The sequence below is a fragment of the Callithrix jacchus genome, chromosome 3, assembly GCF_049354715.1.
Source record: "Callithrix jacchus isolate 240 chromosome 3, calJac240_pri, whole genome shotgun sequence".
Classification (NCBI taxonomy): Eukaryota; Metazoa; Chordata; class Mammalia; order Primates; family Cebidae; genus Callithrix; species Callithrix jacchus.
This window is the reverse complement of record NC_133504.1, coordinates 94,850,221-94,868,827: the sequence shown is the minus strand read 5'-3', so window position 1 is coordinate 94,868,827 and position 18,607 is coordinate 94,850,221. Positions and strand designations below refer to the sequence as shown.

General features: G+C 35.8%; 1 long non-coding RNA gene across 1 annotated transcript in view; it reads right to left on the bottom strand.

Annotated features, from left to right (window-relative positions):
• Positions 1-18,607, bottom strand: part of LOC144581776 (uncharacterized) — a 50,598-nt gene that overhangs the window by 25,623 nt on the left and 6,368 nt on the right. Inside the window, exon 2 of the long non-coding RNA XR_013533009.1 lies at positions 14,340-14,411. This is a non-coding gene — a long non-coding RNA (uncharacterized LOC144581776). The remainder of the gene's footprint in view (positions 1-14,339; positions 14,412-18,607) is intronic.

Here is an 18,607-nt window from a genome sequence, read left to right as displayed (position 1 = left end):
AAAAAAAAAAAGTAGAAACAACTCAGATGTTCTTTAGTGTGTGAATGGGTATACAAACTGGAACAAAATACCACCCAGCAATAATAAGGAATGAACTATTGATACACACAACCACCTGAATGAATCTCCAGGGAATTGTGCTGAATGAAAAAAATTCTGAAAGATCATATATTGTATAATTATACCTATCCTTGATGCAACAAAATTATAGAAGTGAAGAAGAGATTAGTGACTACCAAGGGTTAAAGAGGGATGGAGGAGGAAGAGAAGTGGGTGTAGCTGTGAAAGAGCATCAAGAGAGATCCTGTGGTGATGGAAATGTTCTGTATCTTGAATGTATCAATGTCAACATCCTGGCTATAATATTGTACTATAGTTTACAATATATTACATCAAGGGAAACTAGGTGAAACCTACACAAGATCTCTGTGTATTCTTCCTGACAAATGCATGTGAATCTACAGTTGTGTCATAATTTTTAAAAATGGATAAAAAGGAAATATTATAAACACCTTATGACTGCAAATTCAATAACTTAAATGAAAGGGCACATTTTTTGAAAGATATTAACTACCAAAAATCACTCAAGAAATAGAGAACATGAAGAATAGAATATCTATTAAAGAAACTGAAATTATACTTTAAAATCTTTTAACAACAACAAAAAAATTCAGGTAAAGAGAGCTTCACTGGAGAAGTTTATTAGGCATTTTAGAAAGAAAAAAAATAATAAAATATCTATATACAAACACACAGACATAAAAAAAAAATGGAAGAGGGGAAAAAACGGCAGATAAGAGGCAGGACTAACTTGCAGCTCTTACTCAGATAGACAGAACAGCACATGGAGACTCACACTGTGAACTTTTGCTCCAAGAACTACTGTGGGAACACACCATGAAAACTGAAAAAATCCATAGACCCTTTGAAAGAACAGGCTTGCTGCTACAAACTCTGTGAGACAGCCAAAAAACTGTGAGTACTCAAAGTATGAGAGAAGGAAAGTCTGCTTCCAAACACACATCCTCACTGGGGAACCTGAAAATGCAGATCATGGAAGAAGGATTTAACCTTACCTAGAGCTGAAACTAATTTTGGGAGCCAAGAGAAATATAAAAGTAGGCAAAGCAACAGGAAGAGTCCTTAGGAACTCCTTGCTTCCAGGGAAGCCATTTCTGACTTTACCTCACAGGGATTTTTGGGGAGGGCTGCCAGTGGAATTGGGGAAAGACCATGAGGAGAAGGAAACTTCCAGCTGACCTTTGTAATAATTTCAGCCAAGTACAAAATATCCTTGGCAGATAAGAAATGTACACAGACAGGAGCACAGAAGTCTTGGCAGGTGGTGGGTTGGAGCCTGAAATCCCTGCTTGCTTCCTCAGCAGGGAGGTTTGTAGCCTGGAGCAAGATCTCAGTCTTGCTCACTGGCTGCCTGGATATAAACTCGGTGCTGGGGGTGCCTGGTGGAAATGAGACTGGCCTCCTGGCTGCATGGGAGCTGGGTGAGGCCTGTCACTGCTGGCTTTCCTCTACTTGCCTGGTGACCTGTATGATGTATGATGCAGGAGAAGCAACCATAATTCCCCTTTGAACATAACTCCATTGGCCTGAGAACCACACCTCTATTCCCCAAAGTGGCCATAGCAAGCCCTTCCCAAGGAGAGTTTGAGCTCAGACATGCCTGACCCTGCCCTCACCAGATGGTCTTTCTCTACCTGCCGTGGTAGCCAAAGACAAAAGACATAATCTCTGAGGAGCTCTATGGCCCCACCCATCACCCAAGAAACCTGAATACTTATCCAGGTGATGTTAGAGCAAGCTAGTATCCCCCCTATATTACACTTTCCTTAGGGCAAGCTTGTATGTCCCCTATACTATCCCCCCATACTACTCTTTTGAAAGCACCACCTCCTGACTAGAGGAGAGTCAACTCAAGCTATTACAATAACTTTAAAGAATAACCTTGCTCCAAGAAAGGAGAAGACAACAGCTAATTACACCATCTGTAACTTCCTGGCTAACCAGAGGTCCTGAGTCTGTCCACATGACAGCTTTACTGCTAGCACAACCAGCACTCAAGAAAACCAGTGCACTAAACAAAACTACAACCAAGGACCCTCACAGAGTCCACTTCATTCCCCCGCTACTTCCACTGGAGCAGCTGCTGGTATTCACAGCTGAGAGACCTGAAGACAAATCACGTCCCAGGACTCTTTGCAGACACTCTCCAGTACCAGCCCAGAGCCTGGTAGCTCCAGTGGGTGGCTAGACCCAGAAGAGCAAAAACAATCACTATAGTCTGGCTCTCAGGAAGCCTCATCCCTACCAGAATGAAGAGAGCACCATATCAAGGGATTACCCTGTGGGACAAAAGAATCTGAATAGCAGCCCTAGAGCCCCAGATATTTCCTCTGACATAGTCTACCAAAATGTGAAGGAAACAGAAAATCAATTCCAGTAACATGACAAAGCAAGCATCTTTAACACCCCCAAAAATATCACACTAGTTCACCAGCAATGGGTCCAAACCAAGAAGAAATCTGTGAATTGCCAGAAAAAGAATTCAGAAGGTGGAGTATTAAGCTATCCAAAGAGGCACCAGAGAAAGATGAAAACCAACTTAACAAAAATTTAAAAGCAATAGAGGATATGGATGAAAAAATTTCCAGGAAAATAGCATAAATAAAAACAATCACAACGTCTGAAAATGAAAGACACACTTAAAGAAATGCAAAATACACTGGAAAGTGTCAAAAATAGAATCCAACAAGTAGAAGGAAGAACTTCAGAGCTCGAAGACAAGGCTTTAGAATTAAACCAATCAGACAAAGACAAAGAAAAAAGAAAAATTTAAAAAAAGAACAAAGCCTCCAAGATGTTTGGGATTATGTTAAATGACCAAACCTAAGAATAATTGGTGCCCCTCAGGAAGAAGAGCAATCTGAAAGTTTGCCAAATTTATTTAAGGGAATAATCCAGGAAAACTTTCCTGATCTTGCTAGAGATCTAGACATCCAAACACAAAAAGCTCAAAGAACACCTAAGAAATTCATTATGAAAAGATCTTCACTTAGGCACACAGTCATCATGGTATCTAAAGTCAAGATAAAAGCAAGAATCTTAAGAACTGTGAGGCAAAAGTATCAGGTAACCTATAAAGGAAAACCTTTCAAATTAACAGCAGATTTCTGAGCAGAAACCCTACAAGCTAGTCAGGTTTGGGGTCGTATTGTTAGCCTCCTTAGACACAACAATCATGAGTCAACAATTTTGTACCCAGCAAAACTAAGCTTCGTAAATGAAAAAAAGTCTTTTTTAGACAAACAAATGCTAAAGAATTTGTGCCACTACCAAGTCAGCACTACGAGAACTACTAAAAGGAGTTCTAAATCTTAAAACAAAACCTTGAAATTCACCAAAACAGAACCTCCTTAAAGCAGTAATCTCACAGCACCTATAAAATAATAACACAATGGGAAAAAAACATATTTAGGCAATAAGTAGCATGATGAATAAAATAGCACCTCACATCTCAGTACTAATGTTGAATGTAAATGTCCTAAATGCTTCACTTAAAAGATACAGAATGGCAGAATGGATAAGAATTCACCAACCAAGTATCTGCTGTCTTCAAGAGAATCATGTAACACATAATGACTCATATAAACTTAAGGTAAAGGGGTGGAAAAAGAAGTTCCATGTAAATGAACACCAAAAGTGAGCAGGAGTAGCTCCTTATATCAGACAAAACAGACATTAAAGAAACAACAGTTAAAAAAGACAACGAGGAACATTATATAATGATAAAAGGACTAGTCCAATAGGAAAATATCGTGATCCTAAATATAGATGCATGCAACATTGGAGCTCCAAATGTAATAAAATAATTACTACTAGATCTAAGCATGAGATAGACAGCAACACAATAATAGTGGGGGACTTTAATACTCCATTGACAGCACTGACAGGTGATCAAGATGCAAGTCAACAAAGAAACAATGGACTTAAACTATAGCCCAGAACAAATGGACTTAACAGACATTTACAGAACATTCTACTCAGCAACTGCAGGATATATATTCTATCCATCCACACAGTGAACATTCTCTAAGACAGACGATATGATAGGCCACAAAACAAGTCTCAATAAAGTTAAGAAAATCAAAATTATATCAAGTACTCTCTCATACCATAGTGAAATAAAATTGGAAATTAACAGCAAAAGGAACCCTCGAAACTACAAATACATAGAAATTAAATAATCTGCTTCTAAATGTTCTTCAGGTAAACAATGAAATCAAGATGGAAATTTAAAAATTATTTGAAGAATAATAGTGACACAACCTGTTAAAACCTTTAGGATACAGCAAAAGCAGTGCTAAGAGGAAAGTTCACAGCATTAAATGTTTACATCAAAAATTCTGAAAGAGCACAAATAGACAATCTAAGTTCACACCTCAAGGAACAAGAGAAACAAGAACAAACTAAACCCAAACCCAGCAGCAGAAAAAAAAAAAAATCCAAGCAGAACTAGAAGAAATTGAAGCAAAAATACAAAACATAAATGAAATAAAAAGCTGTGTCTTTGAATAGATTAACAAAATTCATACATCATTAGTGAGATTAACCAAGAAAAGAAGATCCAAATAAGCTCAATTAAGAACAAAACAGGAGACATTACAACAGATACCACAGAAATACAAAAGGTAATTCAGGGTTATTATGAACACCTTTATGTGCACAAACTAGATAACCTAGAAGAGTGGCTCATGCCTGTAATCCCAGCACATTGGGAGGCCAAGGCGGGTGGATCAGGAGGTCAGGAGATTGAAACCCCCCTGGCCAATATGATGAAACCCCATCTCTACTAAAATCCAAAAGTTAGCTGGGCATGGTGGTGTGTTCCCGTGGTCCCAGCTACGTGGGAGGCTGAGGTAGGGGAATTGGTTGGGCCTGAGAGGCGGAGGATGCAGTGAGTTGAGGTCACACCACTGCACTCCAGCCTGGTGATAGAGCAAGACTCCATCTAAAAAAAAAAAAAAGGAAGAGAAAAGAAAAGAAAACATAGAAGAGATAGATAAATTCCTGGAAATACATGCTCCTAGATTAATCCAGAAAGATATAGAAACTCTGAATAGACCAATAACAAGCAATGAGATTGAAAGGGTAACAAAAAAAAATTGCCAACAAAAAACAGTCCAGGACCAGATAGATTCACAACTGAATTCTATCAGAAAGTCAAATAAGATTTGGTACCAATTTTATTGAAACTATTCCAAAAGATAAAGAAAGAGGGAATCCTTCATAAAGTATTCTATGAAGCCAGTATTATCCTAACACCAAAACCAGTGAAGGAAATAACAAAAAAAAAAAAAAAAAAGGAAAGCTACAGACCAACATCCTTGATGAACATAGATGCAAAAATCCTCAACAAAATACTAGTGAACCAAATCCAACAGCATATCAAAAAGATAACTCACTATAATCAAATGGATTTCATACAAGGGATGCAGGGATGGTTTCACATATACAAGTCAATAAATGTGATGCACCACATGAACAGAATTAAAAACAACAATTGCATGATTATCTCAAAAGAAAAAGAATTTGGCAAAAGCCAGCATCTTTTTATGATTAAAACCCTCAGCAAAATTGACATAGAAAGGATATGCCTTAAAGTAATAAAAGTCCCCACAGCCAATATTATAATGAATAAGAAAAAGTTTAAAGCATTCCCCCTGAGAACTGGGACAAGACAAGGATGCCCACTTTCACCACTTCTATTCAATACAGCACTGGAAATCCTAGCCAGAGCAATCAGACAAGAGAAAGAATGGGCATCCAAATCAGTAAGGAGGAAGTCAAACCATTGCTGTTCACCAACGATATAATCATATGCCTAGAAAACCCTAAATATGCATCCAAAAAACTCCTAGATCTGATAAATAAATTTAGTAAAGTTTCAGGATACAAAATCAATGCATACAAATCAGTAGCATTGCTATACACCAACAGCAACCAAGCTAAGAATCATAAGAAGAGCTCAATCCCTTTTACTATAGCTGTAAAAATAAAACAAAATACTTAGAAATACACCTAACCAAGGATGTGAAAGACCTCTACAAGGAAAAGTATAAAACACTGCTAAAATAAATCATAGATGACACAAACAAATAGAAATACAACACATGCTCATAAATGGGTAGAATCAATACTGTGAAAAATAACCATATTGCCAAAGGCAATCTACAGACTCAATGCAATTCCCATAAAAATACCACCATTATTCTTCACAGACTTAGAAAACAAAATCCTAAAATTCATATAGAACCAAAAAGAGCCCACATAGTGAAGCAAGACTAAGCAAAAAGAAAAATCTGGAGGCATCACATTATCTGACTTCAAATGATACTCTAAGGCCACATTCATCAAAACAGCATGATACTTATATTAAAAGTTGGCACATAGACCAATGGAACAGAATGGAAAACACAGAAATAAAGCCAAATACTTACAGTCAACTGATTTTCATCAAAGGAAACAACATAAAATGAGAAAAGGACACCCTATTCAACAGATGGTTTAGGGATACTTGGCAAACCACATATGGAAGAATGAATCCAGATCCTCAGCTGTCACCCTATATAAAAATCAACTTAAGATGGATCAAAGACTTAAATATAAGACCTGAAACCATAAAGATTCTAGAAGAAAACATCAGGAAAACCTTTCTAGACATAGGCTTAGGCAAAGACTTCATGACTAAGAACCCAAAAGCAAATGCAACAAAAACAAAGATAAATAGATGGGAGTAAATTAAAAACCTTCTGCATAGAAAAAGGAATAATCAGCAGAGTAAACAGACAACCCACAGGTGGTAGAAAATATTTGCAAACTATGTGTGATGATTAATATTGAGTGTTAACTTGATTGTATTGAAGAATGCAAATTATTGTTCCTGGATGTGTCTGTGAGGGTTTTGCCAAAGGAGATTAACATTTGAGTTAGTGGACTGGGAGAGGAAGACCCACCCTCAGTGTAGGTGGACACCATCTAATCCTACCATGTGAAGAAGGATGTGTTTGCTTCCTCTTCTGCCATAATTCTAAGTTTCCTGAGGTCTCCCCAGCCCTGCAGAACTGTAAGTCAATTAAAGCCCTTTCCCTTATAAATTACCTAGTCTTGAGTATTTCTTCATAACAGCATGAGAATGAACTAACACTATGCATTCAACAATGGACTGATACCCAGAGTCTACAAAAAACTCAAAACAAAGCAGCAAGAGAAAAAACAAATAATCCCATAAAAAAGTGAGCTAAGGACATGAATAGACAATTCTCAGAAGATATACAAATGACCAAGAAACATATGAACAAAAATGCTTAACATCACTACTGATTAGGGAAATAGAAATTGAAACCTTACTTCTGCAAGAATGGACACAATTAAAAAATTAAAAAATAATAGATGTTGGCATGGATGTGCTGAAAAAGAAACACTTTTTACAGTGCTGGTGGGAATGTAAACTGGCACAACCACTATAGAAAACAGTGTGAAGATTCCTTAAAGAACTAAAAGTAGACCTACTATTTGATCTAGCAATCTCACTAGTGGGTATGTATCTAAAGTAAAAAAAGTTACTATATGGAAAAGACATTTGCACATGTATGTTTATAGCAGTACAATTCACAATTTGCAAAAAATATGGAACCAGCTCAAATGCCTATCAGTCAATGAGTGGATAAAGAAAATGTGATACTACCCGACCATAAAAAATAACAAAATAATGACATTTGCAACACCTGGATAGAATTGGAGACCATTATTCTAAGTGAAATAACTCAGGAGTGGAAAACTAAACATAGTATGTTCTCACTTACAGAACCAAGCTACGAAGACACAAAGGCATGAGAATGATACAATGGACGTTGGGAACTCGGAGGAAAGGGGGGAAGGGAGGTAAAGGATAAAAAACTACACATTGAATACAGTGTACACTGCTCAGATGATAGGTGCACCAACATCTCAGAAACTACCACTAAAGAACTTAAGCATGTAACCAAACCCCACCTGTTCCCCAAATACCTATTAAATTATTATTTTTGATTGGAAGAGGAGATAACACTTTTCAATTCATTCTAAAATGCTAACATTACCCTAAGGCAAAAGTAAGATAAAGATATCACAAAATAAGTAAACTACCAAAAAGTGTCCATGAACATAGATGCAAAAGTGCTTTACAAAATTCTGGCAAATTGAATTCAAAGTATATAAAAAGGATAATAAAAACAACAACTGGGATTTACCCTAGGAATGCAGCCTTCATTTGATATTCAAAGATCAAAGAATTTCAATATATTAATAAACTAAAAAATAAAAATAATATGACCATATCAATTGATGGAGAAAACACATTTGGCAAAAGCCAATATATTCATGATAATTTAAAAAATTTCCCAGCCAAATTGAAATAGAAGAGAACTTCCTTAATCTGACATAGGATATCTACAAAAACTTAGATCAAACATCAGACTTAATAGGAAAAGATTGAAGGCTTATCCTTTAAAATCAGGAATAAAACAAAGATTTCTGCTTGCACCACATTTATTGAACATTGTACCAGTGATTCTAACCAGCACAATCAGGCAAGAAAAGGAAAAAAACAAGGCCATCTAGGTTTAAAAAGAAGTAAAACTATTGTTATTCCAAAATGACATGATCATCTAGGTAGAAGATCCAATAGAATTCACACACACACAAAAAACCCTACTAGAGTAATGAATTTATCCAAGTAGCAAGACGCAAGATCCATAAATAAGAATCAATTGTATTTCCATATATTAGCAATGAAAAACTGAAATTAAACATTAACATTTTATTTTATTTTATTTTATGTTTTTGAGACAGAGTCTCACTCTGGCACCCAGGCTAGAGTGCAGTGGGGTAATCTCAGCTTATTGCAACCTCTGCCTCCTGGGTTCAAGTGATTCTCCTGCCTCAGCTTCCCAAGTAGCTGGAACTACAGGTACACGCCACCATGCTCAGCCAATGATTTTTTTTTTTTTTTTAGTAGCGATGGGGTTTCTGCATCTCTACTAAGGAGGTCTACTAGTCTTGACCTCCTTACCTCAAGTAATCTGCCCACCTCAGCCTCCCAAAGTGCTAGGATTACAGGCATGAGCCACTGTGTCCAGTCTAAACATTAATATTTTAAAACACAATTCAAATAGCACTAAAATATAAACACTTATAAATAAATCTGACAAAAGATGTGAAAGTCCTAAATATAGAAAAATATAAAACACCACTATAAGAAATTAAAGAATGTTTAAGTAAATGGAGACACACATCTTGTTCATGGGACAAAAAAACTCATTATGTTAGCAATTCTTCCCAAATTGTTCTGGAGGTTTAATGCAATCTGAATCAAAACCCTAGCATACTTATTGTAGAAATCAACAAACTGGTTCTAAAATGAACTCAGAAATACAAAGGACCTAGAATAGCCAAAACAATCTTGAAAAACTGAACGAAGCTGGAGGATTAACACTCCCTGATTTCAAGACTTACTGTAAAGCTACAAAGTAATCAAAAAGGTGTGGTATTATCGTAAAGATAGAAAAGATCAATGGAAGAAAATAAAGTCTGGACTTACAAAGACAACTGATTTTTAACAATTTGCAAAGGCAATTTAGTGAAGAAAGGATAGTTTTATCAACAAATGCTGCTGGATCAGATGGATATCAATTCTCTAAAAAAAAACAAAACTTCAATCCATATCTTGCACCACTATATGCAAAACTTAATGCAAAATATATCATAGACCTGAATTTAAGTCCTCAAACTATAAAAGTTCTAGAAGAAAACAGAGGAGAAAATATTAGTAAGTTTGAGTCAGGCAAAGAGTACTCTGATTTAACACTGAAACCACCATGAGTAAAAAACTGATAAATTATACTTCATCAAATTTAAAACCTTCTCTGCAGAAGAGGATGACAAGAAAAGCCACAGACTAAAAGAAAATATTCGCAAATCATATATCTGGTAAAGGTCCTTTATCCAGAATATAAAATGAACTCTCAAAATTTAATAATCAGAAAATAAATTCCACCAAAAGTGAACCAAACATTTGAACATGCATTTCATCAAATGGCAAACAAGCACATAAACAGATGCCCATCATCATTAAACATTAGGGTAAAGCAAAGTAAATCACAGTGAGATACCTCTAAACATATCAATTGAGATTATTAAAATAAAAAAACTGACCATACCAAGTATTGCAAATATATGAAGGAGCTAGAACTTTCATATGCTGCTAGCAGAAGTATAAAATAATAGACTATTTGGGAGAACAGTTTGCAGTTTCTTAAAAAGTTATGTGTATGCTAAGTCTATGCTCTAGCCATTTCACTCATAGGTATTTCCCATGAGAAATGAAAGTATGTGTTTATATAAACAGTTACACACAAATCTTTTCAAGGCTTTATTAGTATATCCCAAAATTGGAAACAACTTGTCTATCAACAGGAGAATGGATAAATAGTGACTACCCATACAATGGAATGCTACTCAGCAATAAAAAAGAATTAACTATTGATACACACAACAATGTGGATGAATTTTAAGATAATCAGGCTCAATGAAAGAAGTCAGATAAAAAATAGTACCTACTGTATGATTCAATTTACATGAAACTCTAGAAAATGCAAACTAGGAGAGATCCAAGATGGCTGATCACTAACAGCTCAGGATTGTAGCTCCCAGTGAAAGCTCAGAGAACGAGAAGACACCACACTTTCAGACAAATTTTCGTCGCTCATGGACCAGCAGATTTCTAGTGGAGGAGCCCCATGGGTCGCCAGCGCGACTCTTGTGGCCGGCGCAGCGGTTTTGCCAGCGCCTTGGCGCAGCAGCTCTTCATGCAGAGTAAACGGGACTGGTTCCCTTACTGACCACTGTTTGGAGCTCCGGGAAGGCAGAGCCGCTTGTTGCAGACTCAAGAAGGAAGCCAGACCAGAGATTCCAAGGCAGAAGAGCACCATCAGTCTTATCGCTGCTATTTTGGCCGGCGCAGTGGGTTGCTTGAATCCCAGCACTGGGAATCAATAAATTGGACGTCGACTCAGAAACCTAATTAGAAAGGCAGTAATTGTAAAGATGACAGATGGATAAATTTATAATAAAGGGAAAAAACCAGCCTAAGAAGGCCGAGCACACCCAAAATCAGAACCCCTCTCCCTCTACAGGGGATTGCAGTTCCTCATCAGCAACAGAACAAGCCCTGATGGAAAAGGACTGTGTTCCATTATCTGAAGTAGGCTTCAGAAGGTGGATGATAAGAAACTTCTGGGAATTAAAATAACTTGTTCTAACCCAATGTAAAGAAACTAAGAACTTTGAAAAAAGGTTTGATGAAATGCTGAAAAGAATAGACAATATAGAGAGGAATATAAATGAACTAAAGGAGTTGAAAAATACAACACGAGAACTTAGTGAAATATGCACAAGTTTAAATAGCAGAATGGATCAAGCAGAAGAAAGGATATCAGAGGTCGAAGACCAACTTAATGAAATAAAACGACAAGACAAGAATAGAGAAAAAAGGATGAAAAGGAATGAGCAAAGTCTCCAAGAAATATGGGACTATGTGAAAAGACCCAATCTACGTTTGATTGGTGTACCTGAATGTGATGGAGAGAATAAATCCAAGCTGGAAAATACTTTTCAGGATATTATCCAGGAAAATTTTCCCAATCTAGCAAAGCAGGCCACTATTCAACCCCAGGTAATACAGAGAACACCACAAAGAAGAGCAACCCCAAGGCACATAATCGTTAGATTCACCAGGATCTAAATGAAGGAGAAAATACTAAGGGCAGCCAGAGAGAAAGGCCAGGTTACCCATAAAGGGAAGCCTATTAGACTTACAGCAGATCTCTCAGCAGAAACCCTACAAGCCAGAAGAGAGTGGGGCCAATATTCAACATAGTTAAAGAACAGAACTTTCAGCCTAGAATCTCATATCCTGACAAACGAAGCTTCACAATTGAAGGAAAAATAAAATCTTTTATGAACAAGCAAGTATGCAGAGATTTTATTACCACCAGGCCTACTTTACAAGAACTTCTGAAAGAAGCATTATACATAGAAAGGAACAACCAGTATGAGCCTTTCTGAAAATATACCAAAAACTAAAGAGCATCAACATAAAGAAGAATTTACATCAACGAATGGATAAAATAGCCAGTTAATATCAAATGGCAGTAAGCCTAAATTTAAATCGACTAAAACCCCCAATCAAAAGATACAGCCAAAACCTAATGGTATATCCAAAGATACACAAAGACTCAAAACAAAGGGTTGGAGAAAAATTACCAACCAAATGGAGAGCAAAAATAAATAAATAAACAAAAAGCAGGAGTTGCAATTCTCACATTTGATAAAATAGATTTCAGAGCAACAAAGATACAGTGGTAAAAGGATCAATGCAACAATAAGAGATCTTAATACCCAGATTCATAAGACCCATAATGAGATTTAGACTCAACAAGACAGAAAATTAATAAGGATATCCAGGACTTCAACTCAGATCCGGAACAAGTAAACTCAATAAATATTTATAGAGTTCTCCATTTTAAATACACAAAATATTGATTGGCCATTATTAATACCCATTTTTAGAATGAAGCAATATTCCTGTTCTCTTTCCCTCTTTTTCTTCCTCTTTCTTCCTCTCCTTCTCTCCTTTTTTTACTTTTCAACATCCTTGTTCCTCACCTCTACTCAATACCTTCCTCTGAACACCTGATTCTTGTGATTCTCCTGTCCCACTGAAACCTCCAATCCATTAAATAAATAAATAAAATAAATAAAATTAAAAAAAAAGAAAATGCAAACTAATCTATAATGACAGAAAGCAAATCAGTGGTTTCTTAGGAACGTGGAGGAGTGAGGAATGGGAATGAGGAACTGCAGACGGCCATGAGAAAACTTTCCAGGTGATGAACATGGTCACTATCTTTATTGTGGTGATGGTCTCATGTGTATATATATCAAAAACAACTCTCTCTCTCCCAGTCCCCTCTCTTACAACAAGAAGGTATGTTGTCCATAGTATATCAAGAAGTCCTCTTTTGACCAGGAGAAAAGCCAGCATGAGAAAACTGTTAACACAGAGGCAGAAGAAAAGAAAATGTCTCTGAAATAAAGAAAGCCAAGATTCTGTTTGCATTAGACCTAAAGATTTCCAGCAATGTGACCTGATGAAATTCCATAATGGTTAACTCATTTTCAGTCATAATTTTACCTTTTCAGCTTAGGTGAAAAGCATCCTAACCAAGATAAGTAGAACCTCAGAATTCTATTGATAATTTATAGTATGCCATTGCAATAAAACTATCTCCTGGTATTTAATTTTTACTCATTTCAAAGACAATACAGTCGAAAACTGATCTGTATATTACTGATATGTCTATCAGTAAAACAGATAAGTATATCTATGTGCATCCACTGTGTTTAAGTCTTATAGGTGCTACAAAGAGGGGATATTTGCTGTTTATACTCTTTGCCTTCCCTTTCTCCTTCTTTTGATAACAGGACCCCAACTTACCCTTAGCTAACCATGATCTAGCACTCCTAGTTCATGTCTTTCAGATGAGACATACCTCCTTGTCACTAAAAGTAGACGTATGACTCACAGCATTGTGAGAAGATAGTAATGGAACCCAGGTCCTCAAATTTACCCTCCCAATCTCCTCTTAAATACTTTCCCCAACAAGAAAAATTGCTTCAATAAGTAAATAGGGACATCTAAAAGGTCCACTTATCACAGACTCCAGGGTCTCTGAAAGGAAAGAGATACTGCCACTCTTCTCCGTTTTAGGTAGACTGGGAGGGTCCTGTTATAGAGAGGCCTAAAACAAAGGTCTCAATTTTATGGCTTCCAAAGAAAGTTAGCCTGAGGAAACCTATGAATACTTTTAGAAAAGCATTATATGGGCTTATTTATGTTTGTTTTGGGGAAGGTCAGCCTAATTTGGGGTGACAGGTAATGTGGAGGAGCTCTGCATGCATGGAAGTGTTGCTCATAGTCCCTAAGGCTAGGCAAGCATTCTCCCTTACACCTAGGGAGCTCTGGGAGAAGAAAGAGTTTTTTCTAAAGCTTCAGCTGGGTGTGGACAGATTGCCAGTTGGTTTAATGCCAGCCCACAAAAGTAGAAAACTTTCCCCTGGCTGGTCTGCCACTGCATAAAAGACCCTAACTACTTGGCCTGTAATTATAGGTCAGTGTATACAGAGCCTGAGGTCTGAACAGGAAATGGAAAATAATAACTTACCCTAGTAGTACTAGCAAGCCAGAGAGGAAAACTAAGATGAACACTTCAAACAGGTGTTTCGCTGAAGCAGAACTGTTGGAAGAACCAGGAGAAAACTTTTTAAAAAAGTAATAAGTGCACTCAAAAAGATAAAATTAAAGATTAGGAGTTTAAGTTAAATATATGATAGATGCTAGAATAAATAAATAAATATATATATATATATATACATATACATTTTAAAAACATGTAATGACTCCATGTGTTTCTGACAGTATGCCCTTCTTGATTGAAATAACTAAAATAAAATAACTGAAATGCTATGTAACATGTAACATATTTTTAAAAATTAATAGCTGGCATGAAACTTAGGAATTGAAACATTTCCCAAACTGTAAAACTAGAGGGAATAGCTGAGAAATTGCCTTAATCTGTTTTGTGTTGTTGTAACAGAAAACCACAGAGTAATTTATAATGCAATCAAATGCTCTACCCCTGAGCTATACCCCCTTCACCTGTAATTTAAATGAAAAGAAATTTGTATCTCATAGTTCTGGAGGCGGGAAGTCCAGTATCAAGGTGCTAGCACATTGTGAAGGTCTTCTTGCTGCATCATTCCATAGTGAAAGTCAGACGGTCAAAAGAGCACATACTCAAGAGAGAAAGGAACCTACTCTACAATAATGGCATTGATCTATTTACCGGGAGACCTCATGACCTAATCACCTCTCAAAGGTCTCACCTCTCAGTTGAATGGGGAATTAAGTTCCAACAAACGAACTCTGGGGGAAATGCTCAAACCATAGCACTGCCTATCTAGTCCTCATCACTGGACAGAAAGAGAAGAAATTCTCACATATGAATTCATAATCACTCACACCATATCTGATAATCAAAAGTATACAAGTAAAAATTTTAATTTAAAGTTTTTCCAAGTTAACAGTATACCCAGATAGCAGGCAAAAAGAAACACAAACATTCCTTACTCAATTTTAAACTAACCTTCAAATAATTTCCAGAGATTGTTTCAAGAAATATAAGCAATTTATTATTTATAATTCAGTTGACATATTAAACAACATACAAAATGTAGCTGAAAAGAGAACTGATAAACTAGAAGGCAAATCTAAAGAAATTATCCAGAATGAAATCCAAAGCGATAAACAGAAGAGATGTTAAAAGACACAGAGGTTAGATTGAAAAGATCTAACATATACCTAATTTAAATTCTAGAAAACAAGTCTAGAGAAAATGAAGGAGAAGAAATGTTACAAAAGATAATGAACTAGGAATATAACTGTCGAAATATCAAATCTTCAGATCCAGGGAGTCGTACAAATGCCCCCAAAATCCAAGCTTATTGCATTATATAAATATATGAAAAATTAATATTAATATTATATATTAATGCTATTATTAATATAATCATTATATTATATAAATATATAACATACATAAATCAATGTAATTTTGATTTATAAATTACATATTGATTTATATATAAATTATATGTTGATACATAAATCAATATATATTTTTAATATATTATAACTTTTAATGTTACATATTATATATTTTAAATATATTATATATTTTATATACTATTTTTATATAGTATATAATTTTATATATTTTTATACAATAAATGAAATATATTTTATAGACTATTACATAATATATTATTATATAATATTATAAATTATATCTTTAATTTATATATAAACCAATGATTATATATTGATATGTATAATTATTAATGACATTTTATATTTATATTAATCATATAATTAGTATTATATAAACATTATTTTAAATTGTTAATTACATCATTATATTATATAATACATAATTATATTAAAGTAATTAATATTAATAACTTGTATTTGTTAATATATTAATAAATTATATAATCTCAGATTTCTGTAAAATCTATCAAGAGTTTTTTATATATATGCAAAATCATATTTATCTTATTAAAGAGGCATGTGTAAGTGTCAGGTCATCACTTATGAATAGATTTGACAGCCAGATACAGAACCTTTTAAAAGACAGAAACAAACCTCTTCCATAAAATCAAGTAATTGGCAGTTGTCTCAATAGGATGTCCAATAACTAGCCTTATTTCACTCAGAACAATTTTGTCAGCTTCATATAGCATGACCAATCATAGTTTACTAGAGACTGAGGGTTTCCTGGGCAAGGGACTCTCTGTACTAAAAGCAAGATAGTCCTGAACCAACTTGCATGAGTTAAGTCTCTATTTCCATGCCTTATGCAAATCATTAAAAGGTATCCCTCTGTTATGGGCTGAATAATGTCCTCTGCCCTGAAATTCCTATGTTGAAGTCGTAACCCCCAATACCTCAGAATGTAACTGGATCTTGAGATAGGGTTTTAAAAGAGGTATATAAGTTAAAATGAGGACAGTGGGATGGGTCTTAATCGAATATGACCAATATCCTTATAAGAAGAGGTGATTTGAACATGGACACAGAGGGACAACCACATGAGAACAGGGAAAGACAGTCATCTGCAAGCCAAAGAGAGAGACCTCCAAGTAAACCAACCCTGCCGACACATTGCTCTTGAACAACTAGCCTCTAGAACCATTAAATAAAAGAAAATAGGTTGTTTAAGTCACCCAGTCTGAGATATTTTGTTTTGGCAGCCCTAACAAACACATTCTCTAAGAGTTTATCCTCATTTTTGGTTTAGTGCGTTTCAGCTGATGATTAGAGCCTTATCCTCCCCACTTCTTGTGGCCTCTCTTCTCTGTACTCTTCCTTCTTATGTCTCACACAGGCAGATTTGTTCTTGCTTCCTCACCTAGATTATGAGCTTCACACATTCTCCTTTCTTCTGGCTCCTGGTTCCCTCATTAATCTTTCTGTTATTAACTCTATTAACTTGTTAAACTATCTCTCCACCTCTCCAAACTTCTGTTAACTCTGGCACTCCATAAATGTTAGTCAAATAAATGAAAAATCACACTAACTCCTCTTTCCTTCCCTCTCACTCCAAATTCTTGGTGAGATTCTTTTGCATTTGTGCCCTTGTTTCCTCATTTCCCACTCACTTGTCAGTCTCCTGGTTCTTGGTTCTTGGTTCTCCTCATTACATTGAAACAGATCTAAAAATGCGATGTAAGACCACAGCTATTGCTATCAATGCTCTTTGAGAATTAATAAAGCTCCCTTTTCCTCTGAGACAGCGAGCAGAGTGAACAGAGGGCATACTGGTTTCTGCCTTTGGCTGCACCGCCATCCCCTGAGGCCAGGCTTAGGATTTTATGATTCTCAAAGTCAACTCTCTCTTCTCCTCCTCATCTTTTAAGAACTGCCTGCAGTATATGACACTGTTGAGAGCACTCATACCCTTTAAACTTTCTCTTCTCTGGCTTTCTGAGTTTTCCTCCTAATTTTGATGGCACTTCAGCAGTTTTTAAGCATCTCTCTCTCATACCTACTCCGTAGATAAAGTCAGTCATCAAATTCCTATACTTAGACCCTTGTCTCCTAACTCTTTGGCCACTAATGTTTTAGAAACATTCTCCTGACAACTACCACATCTTTGGAGATTTTGATCTCCAGTGCTATGTCTCTCTGAGCATCAGCCTTGAGTTTTCAATTGCATATTTATTAGTCGTTTCCATATGGACATCTCACTGAATCTGTCATACTGAACATGTCTAAAATGTATGTTTACATGTTACATGTATGTTTAGTATGTGGGAATGCATTACATTCCCAGAGATTTATTCCCAGTTATGGTGTTACCATTCTAATCACTCAGACTAGAAAACTCAGTGCTATCTATGAGTCTTCCTCTCACTCAAACTGCATATATGATCTATAAACAGATCCTGTTGACCCTATCTTCTAGAAATCTCTTACATGCTTCTTTCTATATCATTGGATAATAGTTTAGTGTAGTGGTTAATATCATGGACACTAAAATCAAATCTATTAGGTTCAAATCCTGACTCTCCTACTATTTAGTCATTATGAAACCTTACAAAACTTAATCAACTTTTCATCTGTAAAAATGGGAATTATAATGGTGATCCACTTTATATGACTGAAAACCAAATACGTGAATACATGTATAGCAGACATTAAACATATGCTTAGCTGACCTACTTCCACCTCCTAAGCAACCAGAAGAACTATATTTCCTGGCTCCCTTGCATCAAAGTGGGGCCATGGAATGTGAGCAGAAGTGTTGTGTCACCTCTACTCAAAGGCAATTAAAAAGAAGACATACTTTTCCTATGTTCTCATTGCCAGTGA